We start from the raw sequence: 17106 nt of genomic DNA on the forward strand, positions 1-17106 counted from the left end.
CATTACAGGAGGAGATATAAGAGGAGAGAACTACAACTCCCAGCATGTCCAGACTGTTATTATGTGATATCAGAGGAAATTACAGGTGGAGGTATAAGAGGAGAGAACTACAACTCCCAGCATGTCCAGTCTGTTATTATGTGATATCAGAGGACATTACAGGAGGAGATATAAGAGGAGAGAACTACAACTCCCAGCATGTCCAGACTGTTATTATGTGATATCAGAGGACATTACAGGAGGAGATATAAGAGGAGAGAACTACAACTCCCAGCATGTCCAGGCTGTTATTATGTGATATCAGAGGACATTACAGGGGGAGATATAAGAGGAGAAGACTACAACTCCCAGCATGTCCAGACTGTTATTATGTGATATCAGAGGACATTACAGGAGGAGATATGAGGAGAGAACTACAACTCCCAGCATGGCCAGACTGTTATTATCTGATATCAGAGGACATTACAGGAGGAGGTATAAGAGAAGAGGACTACAACTCCCAGCATGTCCAGGCTGTTATTATGTGATCTCAGAGGACATTACAGGAGGAGATATAAGAGGAGAGAACTACAACTCCCAGCATGTCCAGACTGTTATTATGTGATATCAGAGGACATTACAGGAGGAGATATAAGAGGAGAGGACTACAACTCCCAGCATGTCCAGGCTGTTATTCTGTGATATCAGAGGACATTACAGGAGGAGATATAAGAGGAGAGGACTACAACTCCCAGCATGTCCAGGCTGTTATTATGTTATATCAGAGGACATTACAGGAGGAAGTATAAGAGGAGAGAACTACAACTCCCATGATGTCCAGACTGTTATTATGTGATATCAGAGGACATTACAGGAGGAGATATAAGAGGAGAGGACTACAACTCCCAGCATGTCCAGGCTGTTATTATGTGATATCAGAGGACATTACAGGAGGAGATATAAGAGGAGAGAACTACAACTCCCAGCATGTCCAGACTGTTATTATGTGATATCAGAGGACATTACAGGGGGAGATATAAGAGGAGAGGACTACAACTCCCAGCATGTCCAGACTGTTATTATGTGATATCAGAGGACATTACAGGAGGAGATATAAGAGGAGAGGACTACAACTCCCAGCATGTCCAGGCTGTTATTATGTGATATCAGAGGACATTACAGGAGGAGATATAAGAGGAGAGGACTACAACTCCCAGCATGTCCAGGCTGTTATTATGTGATATCAGAGGACATTACAGGGGGAGATATAAGAGGAGAGGAGTACAACTCCCAGCATGTCCAGGCTGTTATTATGTGATATCAGAGGACATTACAGGAGGAGGTATAAGAGGAGAGAACTACAACTCCCAGCATGTCCAGGCTGTTATTACGTGATATCAGAGGACATTACAGAAGGAGATATAAGAGAGAACTACAACTCCCAGCATGTCCAGACTGTTATTATGTGATATCAGAGGACATTACAGGAGGAGATATAAGAGGAGAGAACTACAACTCCCAGCATGTCCAGACTGTTATTATGTGATATCAGCAGACATTACAGGAGGATATATAAGAGGAGAGAACTACAACTTCCAGCATGTCCAGACTGTTATTATGGGATATCAGAGGACATTACAGCAGGAGATATAAGAGGAGAGAACTACAACTCCCAGCATGTCCAGACTGTTATTATGTGATATCAGAAGACATTACAGGAGGATATATAAGAGGAGAGAACTACAACTTCCAGCATGTCCAGACTGTTATTATGTGATATCAGAGGACATTACAGGAGGAGATATAAGAGGAGAGGACTACAACTCCCAGCATGTCCCGACTGTTATTATGTGATATCAGAGGACATCACAGGGGGAGATATAAGAAGAGAGGACTACAACTCCCAGCATGTCCAGACTGTTATTATGTGATATCAGAGGACATTACAGCAGGAGATATGAGGAGAGAACTCCAACTCCAAGCATGTCCAGACTGTTATTATGTGATATCAGAGGACATTACAGGAGGAGATATGAGAGGAGAGAACTACAACTCCCAGCATGTCCAGGCTGTTATTATGTGATATCAGAGGACATCACAGGGGGAGATATAAGAAGAGAGGACTACAACTCCCAGCATGTCCAGACTGTTATTATGTGATATCAGAGGACATTACAGGAGGAGATATAAGAGAGGACTACAACTCCCAGCATGTCCAGGCTGTTATTATGTGATATCAGAGGACATTACAGGAGGAGGTATAAGAGTAGAGAACTACAACTCCCAGCATGTCCAGACTGTTATTATGTGATATCAGGACATTACAGGAGGAGATCTAAGAGAGGACTACAACTCCCAGCATGTCCTTACTGTTATTATGTGATATCAGAGGACATTACAGGAGGAGATATAAGAGGAGAGGACTACAACTCCCAGCATGTCCCGACTGTTATTATGTGATATCAGAGGACATCACAGGGGGAGATATAAGAAGAGAGGACTACAACTCCCAGCATGTCCAGACTGTTATTATGTGATATCAGAGGACATTACAGGAGGAGATATAAGAGAGGACTACAACTCCCAGCATGTCCAGGCTGTTATTATGTGATATCAGAGGACATTACAGGAGGAGGTATAAGAGTAGAGAACTACAACTCCCAGCATGTCCAGACTTATTATGTGATATCAGAGGACATTACAGGAGGAGGTATAAGAGGAGAGAACTACAACTCCCAGCATGTCCAGACTGTTATTATGGGATATCAGAGGACATTACATGAGGAGATATAAGAGGAGAGAACTACAACTCCCAGCATGTCCAGACTGTTATTATGGGATATCAGAGGACATTACATGAGGAGATATAAGAGGAGAGGACTACAACTCCCAGCATGTCCAGGCTGTTATTATGTGATATCAGAGGACATTACAGGAGGAGATATAAGAGGAGAGGACTACAACTCCCAGCATGTCCAGGCTGTTATTATGTGATATCAGAGGATATTACAGGAGGAGATATAAGAGGAGAGAACTACAACTCCCAGCATGTCCAGGCTGTTATTATGTGATATCAGAGGACATTACAGGAAGAGATATAAGAGGAGAGGACTACAACTCCCAGCATGTCCAGACTGTTATTATATGATATCAGAGGACATTACAGGAGATATAAGAGGAGAGAACTACAACTCCCAGCATGTCCAGACTGTTATTATATGATATCAGAGGACATTACAGGAGATATAAGAGGAGAGAACTACAACTCCCAGCATGTCCTGACTGTTATTATGTGATATCAGAGGACATTACAGGAGGAGATATAAGAGGAGAGAACTACAACTCCCAGCATGTCCAGACTGTTATTATGTGATATCAGGACATTACAGGAGGAGATCTAAGAGAGGACTACAACTCCCAGCATGTCCTTACTGTTATTATGTGATATCAGAGGACATTACAGGAGGAGGTATAAGAGAGAACTACAACCCCCAGCATGTCCAGACTGTTATTATGTGATATCAGGACATTACAGGGAGGAGATATAAGAGGAGAGAACTACAACTCCCAGCATGTCCAGACTGTTATTATGTGATATCAGAGGACATTACAGGAGGAGATATAAGAGGAGAGGACTACAACTCCCAGCATGTCCAGACTGTTATTATGTGATATCAGAGGACATTACAGGAGGAGGTATAAGAGGAGAGAACTACAACTCCCAGCATGGCCAGACTGTTATTATGTGATATCAGAGGACATTACAGGAGGAGATATAAGAGGAGAGAACTACAACTCCCAGCATATCCAGTCTGTTATTATGTGATATCAGAGGACATTACAGGAGGAGATATAAGAGGAGAGAACTACAACTCCCAGCATGTCCAGACTGTTATTATGGGATATCAGAGGAGATATAAGAGGAGAGAACTACAACTCCCAGCATGTCCAGACTGTTATTATGTGATATCAGAGGACATTACAGGAGGAGGTATAAGAGGAGAGGACTACAAGTCCCAGCATGTCCAGACTGTTATTATGCGATATCAGAGGACATTACAGGAGGAGATATAAGAGGAGAGAACTACAACTCCCAGCATGTCCAGACTGTTGTTATGGGATATCAGAGGATATTACAGGGAGATATAAGAGGAGAGAACTACAACTCCCAGCATGTCCAGGGTGTTATTATGTGATATCAGAGGACATTACAGGAGGAGATATAAGAGGAGAGAACTACAACTCCCAGCATGTCCAGGCTGTTATTATGTGATATCAGAGGACATTACAGGAGGAGATATAAGAGAGGACTACAACTCCCAGCATGTCCAGACTGTCATTATGTGATATCAGAGGACATTACAAGAGAAGATATAAGAGGAGAGGACTACAACTCCCAGCATGTCCAGACTGTTATGTGATATCAGAGGAGATATAAGAGGAGAGAACTACAACTCCCAGCATGTCCAGACTGTTATTATGTGATATCAGAGGACATTACAGGAGGAGGTATAAGAGGAGAGAACTACAACTCCCAGCATGTCCAGGCTGTTATTATGTGATATCAGAGGACATTACAGGAGGAGATATAAGAGGAGAGAACTACAACTCCCAGCATGTCCAGACTGTTATTATGTGATATCAGAGGACATTACAGGAGGAGATATAAGAGGAGAGAACTACAACTCCCAGCATGTCCAGACTGTTATTATGTGATATTAGAGGACATTACAGGAGGAGGTATAAGAGGAGAGAACTACAACTCCCAGCATGTCCAGACTGTTATTATGTGATATCAGAGGACATTACAGGAGGATATATAAGAGGAGAGAACTATAACTCCCAGCATGTCCAGACTGTTATTATGTGATATCAGAGGACATTACAGGAGGAGATATAAGAGGAGAGAACTACAACTCCCAGCATGTCCAGACTGTTATTATGTGATATTAGAGGACATTACAGGAGGAGATATAAGAGAAGGACTACAACTCCCAGCATGTCCAGGCTGTTATTATGTGATATCAGAGGACATTACAGGAGGAGATATAAGAGGAGAGAACTACAACTCCCAGCATGTCCAGACTGTTATTATGTGATATTAGAGGACATTACAGGAGGAGGTATAAGAGGAGAGAACTACAACTCCCAGCATGTCCAGACTGTTATTATGTGATATCAGAGGACATTACAGGAGGATATATAAGAGGAGAGAACTATAACTCCCAGCATGTCCAGACTGTTATTATGTGATATCAGAGGACATTACAGGAGGAGATATAAGAGGAGAGAACTACAACTCCCAGCATGTCCAGACTGTTATTATGTGATATTAGAGGACATTACAGGAGGAGATATAAGAGAAGGACTACAACTCCCAGCATGTCCAGGCTGTTATTATGTGATATCAGAGGACATTACAGTAGGGGGTATAAGAGGAGAGAACTACAACTCCCAGCATGTCAAGACTGTTATTATGTGATATCAGAGGACATTACCGGAGGAGATATAAGAGGAGAGAACTACAACTCCCAGCATGTCCAGACTGTTATTATTTGATATCAGAGGACATTACAGGGAGGTATAAGAGGAGAGAACTACAACTCCCAGCATGTCCAGACTGTTATTATGTGATATCAGAGGACATTACAGGAGGAGATATAAGAGGAGAGAACTACAACTCCCAGCATGTCCAGACTGTTATTATGTGATATCAGAGGACATTACAGGAGGAGGTAAAAGGGGAGAGAACTACAACTCCCAGCATGTCCAGACAGTTATTATGTGATATCAGAGGATATTACAGGAGGAGATATAAGAGGAGAGAACTACAACTCCCAGCATGTCCAGACTGTTATTATGTGATATCAGAGGAAATTACAGGTGGAGGTATAAGAGGAGAGAACTACAACTCCCAGCATGTCCAGTCTGTTATTATGTGATATCAGAGGACATTACAGGAGGAGATATAAGAGGAGAGAACTACAACTCCCAGCATGTCAAGACTGTTATTATGTGATATAAGAGGACATTACAGGGGGAGATATAACAGGAGATAACTACAACTCCCAGCATGTCCAGACTGTTATTATGTGATATCAGAGGACATTACAGGAGGAGATATGAGGAGAGAACTACAACTCCCAGCATGTCCAGACTGTTATTATGTGATATCAGAGGACATTACAGGAGGAGATATGAGGAAAGAACTACAACTCCCAGCATGGCCAGACTGTTATTATCTGATATCAGAGGACATTACAGGAGGAGGTATAAGAGGAGAGGACTACAACTCCCAGCATATCCAAGCTGTTATTATGTGATATCAGAGGACATTACAGGGGGAGATATAAGAGGAGAGAACTACAACTCCCAGCATGTCCAGACTGTTATTATGTGATATAAGAGAACATTACAGGGGGAGGTATATAAGGAGAGAACTACAACTCCCAGCATGTCCAGGCTGTTATTATTTGATATCAGAGGACATTACAGGGGGAGATATATAAGGAGAGAACTACAACTCCCAGCATGTCCAGGCTGTTATTATGTGATCTCAGAGGACATTACAGGAGGAGATATAAGAGGAGAGGACTACAACTCCCAGCATGTCCAGGCTGTTATTATGTGATATCAGAGGACATTACAGGAGGAGATATAAGAGGAGAGGACTACAACTCCCAGCATGTCCAGGCTGTTATTACGTTATATCAGAGGACATTACAGGAGGAAGTATAAGAGGAGAGAACTACAACTCCCAGCATGTCCAGACTGTTATTATGATATCAGAGGACATTACAGGAGGAGATATAAGAGGAGAGAACTACAACTCCCAGCATGTCCAGGCTGTTATTACGTGATATCAGAGGACATTACAGGAGGAGATGAGGAGAGGACTACAACTCCCAGCATGTCCAGACTGTTATTATGTGATATCAGAGGACATTACAGAAGGACATATAAGAGAGAACTACAACTCCCAGCATGTCCAGACTGTTATTATGTGATATCAGAGGATATTACAGGAGGAGATATGAGGAGAGAACTACAACTCCCAGCATGTCCAGACTGTTATTATGTGATATCAGAGGATATTACAGGAGGAGATATAAGAGGAGAGAACTACAACTCCCAGCATGTCCAGGCTGTTATTACGTGATATCAGAGGACATTACAGGAGGAGATGAGGAGAGGACTACAACTCCCAGCGTGTCCAGACTGTTATTATGTGATATCAGAAGACATTACAGGAGGATATATAAGAGGAGAGAACTACAACTTCCAGCATGTCCAGACTGTTATTATGTGATATCAGAGGACATTACTGGAGGAGATATAAGAGGAGAGAACTACAACTCCCAGCATGTCCAGGCTGTTATTACGTGATATCAGAGGACATTACAGGAGGAGATATGAGGAGAGGACTACAACTCCCAGCGTGTCCAGACTGTTATTATGTGATATCAGAAGACATTACAGGAGGATATATAAGAGGAGAGAACTACAACTCCCAGCATGTCCAGACTGTTATTATGTGATATCAGAGGACATTACAGGAGATATAAGAGGAGAGAACTACAACTCCCAGCATGTCCAGACTGTTATTATGGGATATCAGAGGACATTACAGGGGGAGATATAAGAGGAGAGAACTACAACTCCCAGCATGTCCAGACTGTTATTATGTGATATCAGAGGACATTACAGGGGGAGATATAAGAGGAGAGAACTACAACTCCCAGCATGTCCAGGCTGTTATTATGTGATATCAGAGGACATTACAGGAGGAGATATAAGAGGAGAGAACTACAACTCCCAGCATGTCCAGGCTGTTATGTGATATCAGAGGACATTACAGGAGGATATATAAGAGGAGAGAACTACAACTCCCAGCATGTCCAGACTGTTATTATCTGATATCAGAGGACATTACAGGAGGAGATATAAGAGAGAACTACAACTCCCAGCATGTCCAGACTGTTATTATGTGATATCAGAGGACATTACAGGAGGAGATATAAGAGGAGAGAACTACAACTCCCAGCATGTCCAGACTGTTATTATGTGATATCAGAGGACATTACAGGAGGAGGTATAAGAGGAGAGAACTACAACTCCCAGCATGTCCAGACTGTTATTATATGATATCAGAGGACATTACAGGAGATATAAGAGGAGAGAACTACAACTCCCAGCATGTCCAGACTGTTATTATGTGATATCAGAGGACATTACAGGAGGAGGTATAAGAGGAGAGAACTACAACTCCCAGCATGTCCAGACTGTTATTATGTGATATCAGAGGACATTACAGGAGGAGATATAAGAGAGAACTACAACTCCCAGCATGTCCAGACTGTTATTATGTGATATCAGAGGACATTACAGGAGGAGATATAAGAGGAGAGAACTACAACTCCCAGCATGTCCAGACTGTTATTATGTGATATCAGAGGACATTACAGGAGGAGGTATAAGAGGAGAGAACTACAACTCCCAGCATGTCCAGACTGTTATTATGTGATATCAGAGGACATTACAGGAGGAGATATAAGAGGAGAGGACTACAACTCCCAGCATGTCCAGACTGTTATTATGTGATATCAGAGGACATTACAGGAGGAGATATAAGAGGAGAGGACTACAACTCCCAGCATGTCCAGGCTGTTATTATGTGATATCAGAGGACATTACAGGAGGAGATATAAGAGGAGAGGACTACAACTCCCAGCATGTCCAGGCTCTTATTATGTGATATCAGAGGACATTACAGGAGGAGATATGAGGAGAGAACTACAACTCCCAGCATGTCCAGGCTGTTATTACGTGATATCAGAGGACATTACAGGAGAAGATATAAGAGGAGAGGACTACAACTCCCAGCATGTCCAGACTGTTATTATGTGATATCAGAGGACATTACAGGGGGAGATATAAGAGGAGAGAACTACAACTCCCAGCATGTCCAGGCTGTTATTATGTGATATTAGAGGACATTACAGGAGGAGATATAAGAGGAGAGGACTACAACTCCCAGCATGTCCAGACTGTTATTATGTGATATCAGAGGACATTACAGGAGGAGATATAAGAGGAGAGAACTACAACTCCCAGCATGTCCAGGCTGTTATTACGTGATATCAGAGGACATTACAGGAGGAGATATGAGGAGAGGACTACAACTCCCAGCGTGTCCAGACTGTTATTATGTGATATCAGAAGACATTACAGGAGGATATATAAGAGGAGAGAACTACAACTTCCAGCATGTCCAGACTGTTATTATGGGATATCAGAGGACATTACAGCAGGAGATATAAGAGGAAAGGACTACAACTCCCAGCATGTCCAGACTGTTATTATGTGATATCAGAGGACATTACAGGAGGAGATATAAGAGGAGAGAACTACAACTCCCAGCATGTCCAGGCTGTTATTATGTGATATCAGAGGACATTACAGGAGGAGATATAAGAGGAGAGGACTACAACTCCCAGCATGTCCAGACTGTTATTATGTGATATCAGAGGACATTACAGGAGGAGATATAAGAGGAGAGAACTACAACTCCCAGCATGTCCAGACTGTTATTATGTGATATCAGAGGACATTACAGGGGGAGATATAAGAGGAGAGAACTACAACTCCCAGCATGTCACGACTGTTATTATGTGATATCAGAGGACATTACAGGAGGAGATATAAGAGGAGAGAACTACAACTCCCAGCATGTCCAGACTGTTATTATGTGATATCAGAGGACATTACAGGAGGTATAAGAGGAGAGAACTACAACTCCCAGCATGTCCAGACTGTTATTATGTGATATCAGAGGACATTACAGGAGGAGATATAAGAGGAGAGGACTACAACTCCCAGCATGTCCAGGCTGTTATTATGTGATATCAGAGGACATTACAGGAGGAGATATAAGAAGAGAGGACTACAACTCCCAGCATGTCCAGACTGTTATTATGTGATATCAGAGGACATTACAGGAGGAGATATAAGAGGAGAGAACTACAACTCCCAGCATGTCCAGGCTGTTATTATGTGATATCAGAGGACATTACAGGAGGAGATATAAGAGGAGAGAACTACAACTCCCAGCATGTCCAGACTGTTATTATGTGATATCAGAGGACATTACAGGAGGAGGTATAAGAGGAGAGAACTACAACTCCCAGCATGTCCAGTCTGTTATTATGGGATATCAGAGGACATTACAGGAGGAGATATAAGAGGAGAGAACTACAACTCCCAGCATGTCCAGGCTGTTACTATGTGATATCAGAGGACATTACAGGGGGAGATATAAGAGGAGAGGACTACAACTCCCAGCATGTCCAGACTGTTATTATATGATATCAGAGGACATTACAGGAGATATAAGAGGAGAGAACTACAACTCCCAGCATGTCCAGACTGTTATTATGTGATATCAGAGGACATTACAGGAGGAGATATAAGAGGAGAGGACTACAACTCCCAGTATGTCCAGACTGTTATTATGTGATATCAGAGGACATTACAGGAGGAGGTATATGAGGAGAGAACTACAACTCCCAGCATGTCCAGACTGTTATTATGTGATATCAGAGGACATTACAGGAGGAGATATAAGAGGAGAGAACTACAACTCCCAGCATGTCCAGACTGTTATTATGTGATATCAGAGGACATTACAGGAGGAGATATAAGAGGAGAGAACTACAACTCCCAGCATGTCCAGACTGTTATTATGTGATATCAGAGGACATTACAGGAGGAGATATAAGAGGAGAGGACTACAACTCCCAGCATGTCCAGGCTGTTATTATGTGATATCAGAGGACATTACAGGAGTACAGGAGGAGATATAAGAGGAGAGAACTACAACTCCCAGCATGTCCAGGCTGTTATTATGTGATATCAGAGGACATTACAGGAGGAGGTATAAGAGGAGAACTACAACTCCCAGCATGTCCAGACTGTTATTATGTGATATCAGAGGACATTACAGGAGAAGATATAAGAGGAGAGAACTACAACTCCCAGCATGTCCAGACTGTTATTATGTGATATCAGAGGACATTACAGGAGGAGATATAAGAGGAGAGGACTACAACTCCCAGCATGTCCAGACTGTTATTATGTGATATCAGAGGACATTACTGGAGGATATATAAGAGGAGAGGACTACAACTCCCAGCATGTCCAGACTGTTATTATGTGATATCAGAGGAGATATAAGAGGAGAGAACTACAACTCCCAGCATGTCCAGACTGTTGTTATGGGATATCAGAGGATATTACAGGGAGATATAAGAGGAGAGAACTACAACTCCCAGCATGTCCAGACTGTTATTATGTGATATCAGAGGACATTACAGGAGGAGATATAAGAGGAGAGAACTACAACTCCCAGCATGTCCAGGCTGTTATTATGTGATATCAGAGGACATTACAGGAGGAGATATAAGAGAGGACTACAACTCCCAGCATGTCTAGACTGTTATTATGTGATATCAGAGGACATTACAGGAGGAGATATAAGAGGAGAGAACTACAACTCCCAGCATGTCCAGACTGTTATTATGTGATATCAGAGGACATTACAGGAGGAGATATAAGAGAAGAACTACAACTCCCAGCATGTCCAGGCTGTTATTATGTGATATCAGAGGACATTACAGTAGGGGGTATAAGAGGAGAGAACTACAACTCCCAGCATGTCCAGGCTGTTACTATGTGATATCAGAGGACATTACAGGGGGAGATATAAGAGGAGAGAACTACAACTCCCAGCATGTCCAGACTGTTATTATTTGATCTCAGAGGACATTACAGGAGGAGATATAAGAGGAGAGAACTACAACTCCCAGCATGTCCAGACTGTTATTATGTGATATCAGAGGATATTACAGGAGGAGATATAAGAGGAGAGAACTACAACTCCCAGCATGTCCAGACTGTTATTATGTGATATCAGAGGAAATTACAGGTGGAGATATAAGAGGAGAGAACTACAACTCCCAGCATGTCCAGACTGTTATTATGTGATATCAGAGGACATTACAGGGGGAGATATAAGAGGAGAGAACTACAACTCCCAGCATGTCCAGTCTGTTATTATGTGATATCAGAGGACATTACAGGAGGAGATATAAGAGGAGAGGACTACAACTCCCAGCATGTCCAGACTGTTATTATGTGATATCAGAGGACATTACAGGAGAAGATATAAGAGGAGAGAACTACAACTCCTAGCATGGCCAGACTGTTATTATCTGATATCAGAGGACATTACAGGAGGAGGTATAAGAGGAGAGGACTACAACTCCCAGCATGTCCAGGCTGTTATTATGTGATCTCAGAGGACATTACAGGAGGAGATATAAGAGGAGAGAACTACAACTCCCAGCATGTCCAGACTGTTATTATGTGATATCAGAGGACATTACAGGAGGAGATATAAGAGGAGAGGACTACAACTCCCAGCATGTCCAGGCTGTTATTATGTGATATCAGAGGACATTACAGGAGGAGATATAAGAGGAGAGAACTACAACTCCCAGCATGTCCAGACTGTTATTATGTGATATCAGAGGACATTACAGGAGGAGGTATAAGAGGAGAACTACAACTCCCAGCATGTCCAGACTGTTATTATGTGATATCAGAGGACATTACAGGAGAAGATATAAGAGGAGAGAACTACAACTCCCAGCATGTCCAGACTGTTATTATGTGATATCAGAGGACATTACAGGAGGAGATATAAGAGGAGAGGACTACAACTCCCAGCATGTCCAGACTGTTATTATGTGATATCAGAGGACATTACTGGAGGATATATAAGAGGAGAGGACTACAACTCCCAGCATGTCCAGACTGTTATTATGTGATATCAGAGGAGATATAAGAGGAGAGAACTACAACTCCCAGCATGTCCAGACTGTTGTTATGGGATATCAGAGGATATTACAGGGAGATATAAGAGGAGAGAACTACAACTCCCAGCATGTCCAGGGTGTTATTATGTGATATCAGAGGACATTACAGGAGGAGATATAAGAGGAGAGAACTACAACTCCCAGCATGTCCAGACTGTTATTATGTGATATCAGAGGACATTACAGGAGGAGATATAAGAGAAGAACTACAACTCCCAGCATGTCCAGGCTGTTATTATGTGATATCAGAGGACATTACAGTAGGGGGTATAAGAGGAGAGAACTACAACTCCCAGCATGTCAAGACTGTTATGTGATATCAGAGGACATTACAGGGGGAGATATAAGAGGAGAGAACTACAACTCCCAGCATGTCCAGACTGTTATTATTTGATATCAGAGGACATTACAGGAGGAGATATAAGAGGAGAGGACTACAACTCCCAGCATGTCCAGGCTGTTATTATGTGATATCAGAGGACATTACAGGAGGAGGTATAAGAGGAGAGAACTACAACTCCCAGCATGTCCAGACTGTTATTATGTGATATCAGAGGACATTACAGGAGGAGATATAAGAGGAGAGAACTACAACTCCCAGCATGTCCAGGCTGTTATTATGTGATATCAGAGGACATTACAGGAGGAGATATGAGGAGAGAACTACAACTCCCAGCATGTCCAGACTGTTATTATGTGATATCAGAGGACATTACAGGAGGAGATATAAGAGGAGAGAACTACAACTCCCAGCATGTCCAGACTGTTATTATGTGATATCAGAGGAAATTACAGGTGGAGATATAAGAGGAGAGAACTACAACTCCCAGCATGTCCAGACTGTTATTATGTGATATCAGAGGACATTACAGGGGGAGATATAAGAGGAGAGAACTACAACTCCCAGCATGTCCAGTCTGTTATTATGTGATATCAGAGGACATTACAGGAGGAGATATAAGAGGAGAGGACTACAACTCCCAGCATGTCCAGACTGTTATTATGTGATATCAGAGGACATTACAGGAGAAGATATAAGAGGAGAGAACTACAACTCCTAGCATGGCCAGACTGTTATTATCTGATATCAGAGGACATTACAGGAGGAGGTATAAGAGGAGAGGACTACAACTCCCAGCATGTCCAGACTGTTATTATGTGATATCAGAGGACATTACAGGAGGAGGTATAAGCGGAGAGAACTACAACTCCCAGCATGACCAGACTGTTATTATGTGATACCAGAGGACATTACAGGAGGAAGTATAAGAGGAGAGGACTACAACTCCCAGCATGTCCAGGCTGTTATTATGTGATCTCAGAGGACATTACAGGAGGAGATATTAGAGGAGAGAACTACAACTCCCAGCATGTCCAGACTGTTATTATGTGATATCAGAGGACATTACAGGAGGAGATATAAGAGGAGAGGACTACAACTCCCAGCATGTCCAGGCTGTTATTATGTGATATCAGAGGACATTACAGGAGGAGATATAAGAGGAGAGGACTACAACTCCCGGCATGTCCAGGCTGTTATTATGTTATATCAGAGGACATTACAGGAGGAAGTATAAGAGGAGAGAACTACAACTCCCAGCATGTCCAGACTGTTATTATGTGATATCAGAGGACATCACAGGGGGAGATATAAGAAGAGAGGACTACAACTCCCAGCATGTCCAGACTGTTATTATGTGATATCAGAGGACATTACAGGAGGAGATATAAGAGAGAACTACAACTCCCAGTATGTCCAGGCTGTTATTATGTGATATTAGATGACATTACAGGGAGAGGTATAAGAGGAGAGGACTACAACTCCCAGCATGTCCAGGCTGTTATTATGTGATATCAGAGGACATTACAGGAGATATAAGAGGAGAGGACTACAACTCCCAGCATGTCCAGACTGTTATTATCTTATATCAGAGGACATTACAGGAGGAGGTATAAGAGGAGAGAACTACAACTCCCAGCATGGCCAGACTGTTATTATGTGATATCAGAGGACATTACAGGAGGAGATATAAGAGGAGAGAACTACAACTCCCAGCATGTCCAGACTGTTATTATGTGATATCAGAGGACATTACAGGAGGAGATATAAGAGGAGAGAACTACAACTCCCAGCATGTCCAGGCTGTTATTATGTGATATCAGAGGACATTACAGGAGGAGGTATAAGAGTAGAGGACTACAACTCCCAGCATGTCCAGGCTATTATTATGTGATATCAGAGGACATTACAGGAGGAGATATAAGAGGAGAGGACTATAACTCCCAGCATGTCCAGGCTGTTATTATGTGATATCAGAGGACATTACAGGAGGAGGTATAAGAGTAGAGGACTACAACTCCCAGCATGTCCATACTGTTATTATGTGATATCAGAGGACATTACAGGAGGAGATATAAGAGGAGAGAACTACAACTCCCAGCATGTCCAGACTGTTATTATGTGATATCAGAGGACATTACAGGAGGAGATATAAGAGGAGAGAACTACAACTCCCAGCATGTCCAGACTGTTATTATGTGATATCAGAGGACATTACAGGAGGAGGTATAAGAGGAGAGGACTACAACTCCCAGCATGTCCAGGCTGTTATTATGTGATATCAGAGGACATTACAGGAGGAGATATAAGAGGAGAGGACTACAACTCCCAGCATGTCCAGTCTGTTATTATGTGATATCAGAGGACATTACAGGAGGAGATATAAGAGGAGAGGACTACAACTCCCAGCATGTCCAGACTGTTATTATGTGATATCAGAGAACATTACAGGAGGAGGTATAAGAGGAGAGAACTACAACTCCCAGCATGTCCAGTCTGTTATTATGTGATATCAGAGGACATTACAGGAGGAGGTATAAGGGGAGAGAACTACAACTCCCAGCATGTCCAGGCTGTTATTATGGGATATCAGAGGACATTACAGGAGGAGATATAAGGGGAGAGAACTACAACTCCCAGCATGGCCAGACTGTTATTATGTGATATCAGAGAACATTACAGGAGGAGATATAAGAGGAGAGAACTACAACTCCCAGCATGTCCAGGCTGTTATTATGTGATATCAGAGGACATTACAGGAGGAGGTATAAGAGGAGAGAACTACAACTCCCAGCATGTCCAGACTGTTATGTGATATCAGAGGACATTACAGGAGGAGATATAAGAGGAGAGGACTACAACTCCCAGCATGTCCAGACTGTTATTATGTGATATCAGAGGACATTACAGGAGGAGATATAAGAGAGGACTACAACTCCCAGCATTCCTCTGGCTCCGCCTCTCACACAATTGCTGACAACCTATAGGAGAAAAAACACTGATTGATCACCAGATCACACGTCACATAGCCCCGCCCCTCACATAGCCCCGCCCTTCATGGCACGTGGTTATCGCCTGGCCACACTACATAGGAGCGACGCCCTCATTGTATGATACGTCATCATGCAGCACAGAAGCCCCGCCTCCTCGCATAGCCCCGCCCGTCATTTCATGTAATTTCTTATTATTAGCGCTTCTTCCTGGATTTTTCCGCCGCACAGCGAAGCTCCGCCCCCTACAGTACTGGTCACATGACAGGACGTCATCACAGGTCCTTGGTTCACTTTACGCACAGTTGAGCTCCGCCCTCTCCGTTCCTGGTCACATGATGGTGACGTCATCACAGGTCCTTGGTTTACTTCGCTGCTTTGTTGAACTTCCGCCCCCTCCTGTACTGATCACATGATAGTGACGTCATCACAGGTGCTTGGTCCACTACGCCGCACAGTTGAGCTCCGCCTCCTCCGGTACTGATCACATGATGGTGACGTCAACACAGGTCCTTCAGACATAGTCCTATAACAGATACGTAGCAGGTCCTGGTCGGGGGAGGACTGGTCGTAACTGCTGTTGTGTTCTTCTCTCTGTTATCAGTCAGTAGAAGATTTCCCATGATTCACAGCGGTGTATACAGAGGATATATATATATTACCTGCTACTAAGCTGCATTCTCCCCTGTCTTACATTATTAGTAGAAGAAGACGCGGCGTGTGACTGCAGTGTAAGGTAAGATGACGTCACACGCGTTATATGTGAGGAGAGAGGCTGCCGGTGACATGTTATATGTGAGGAGAGAGGCTGCCGGTGACATGTTATATGTGAGGAGAGAGGCTGCCGGTGACATGTTATATG

At 42.9% G+C, this 17106-nt stretch overlaps 1 protein-coding gene across 1 annotated transcript in view; it reads left to right on the plus strand.

The window, feature by feature from the left end:
• Positions 1–16808: 16808 nt before the first annotated feature.
• Positions 16809–17106, plus strand: part of LOC142670915 (gastrula zinc finger protein XlCGF66.1-like) — a 21315-nt gene continuing 21017 nt past the window's right edge. The window contains exon 1 of the mRNA XM_075847129.1: positions 16809–16980. The gene's annotated coding sequence lies outside the window, so the exon portion shown is untranslated. The remainder of the gene's footprint in view (positions 16981–17106) is intronic.

The sequence above is a fragment of the Rhinoderma darwinii genome (assembly GCF_050947455.1).
Source record: "Rhinoderma darwinii isolate aRhiDar2 chromosome 1 unlocalized genomic scaffold, aRhiDar2.hap1 SUPER_1_unloc_20, whole genome shotgun sequence".
In the NCBI taxonomy this organism is placed as follows: domain Eukaryota; kingdom Metazoa; phylum Chordata; class Amphibia; order Anura; family Rhinodermatidae; genus Rhinoderma; species Rhinoderma darwinii.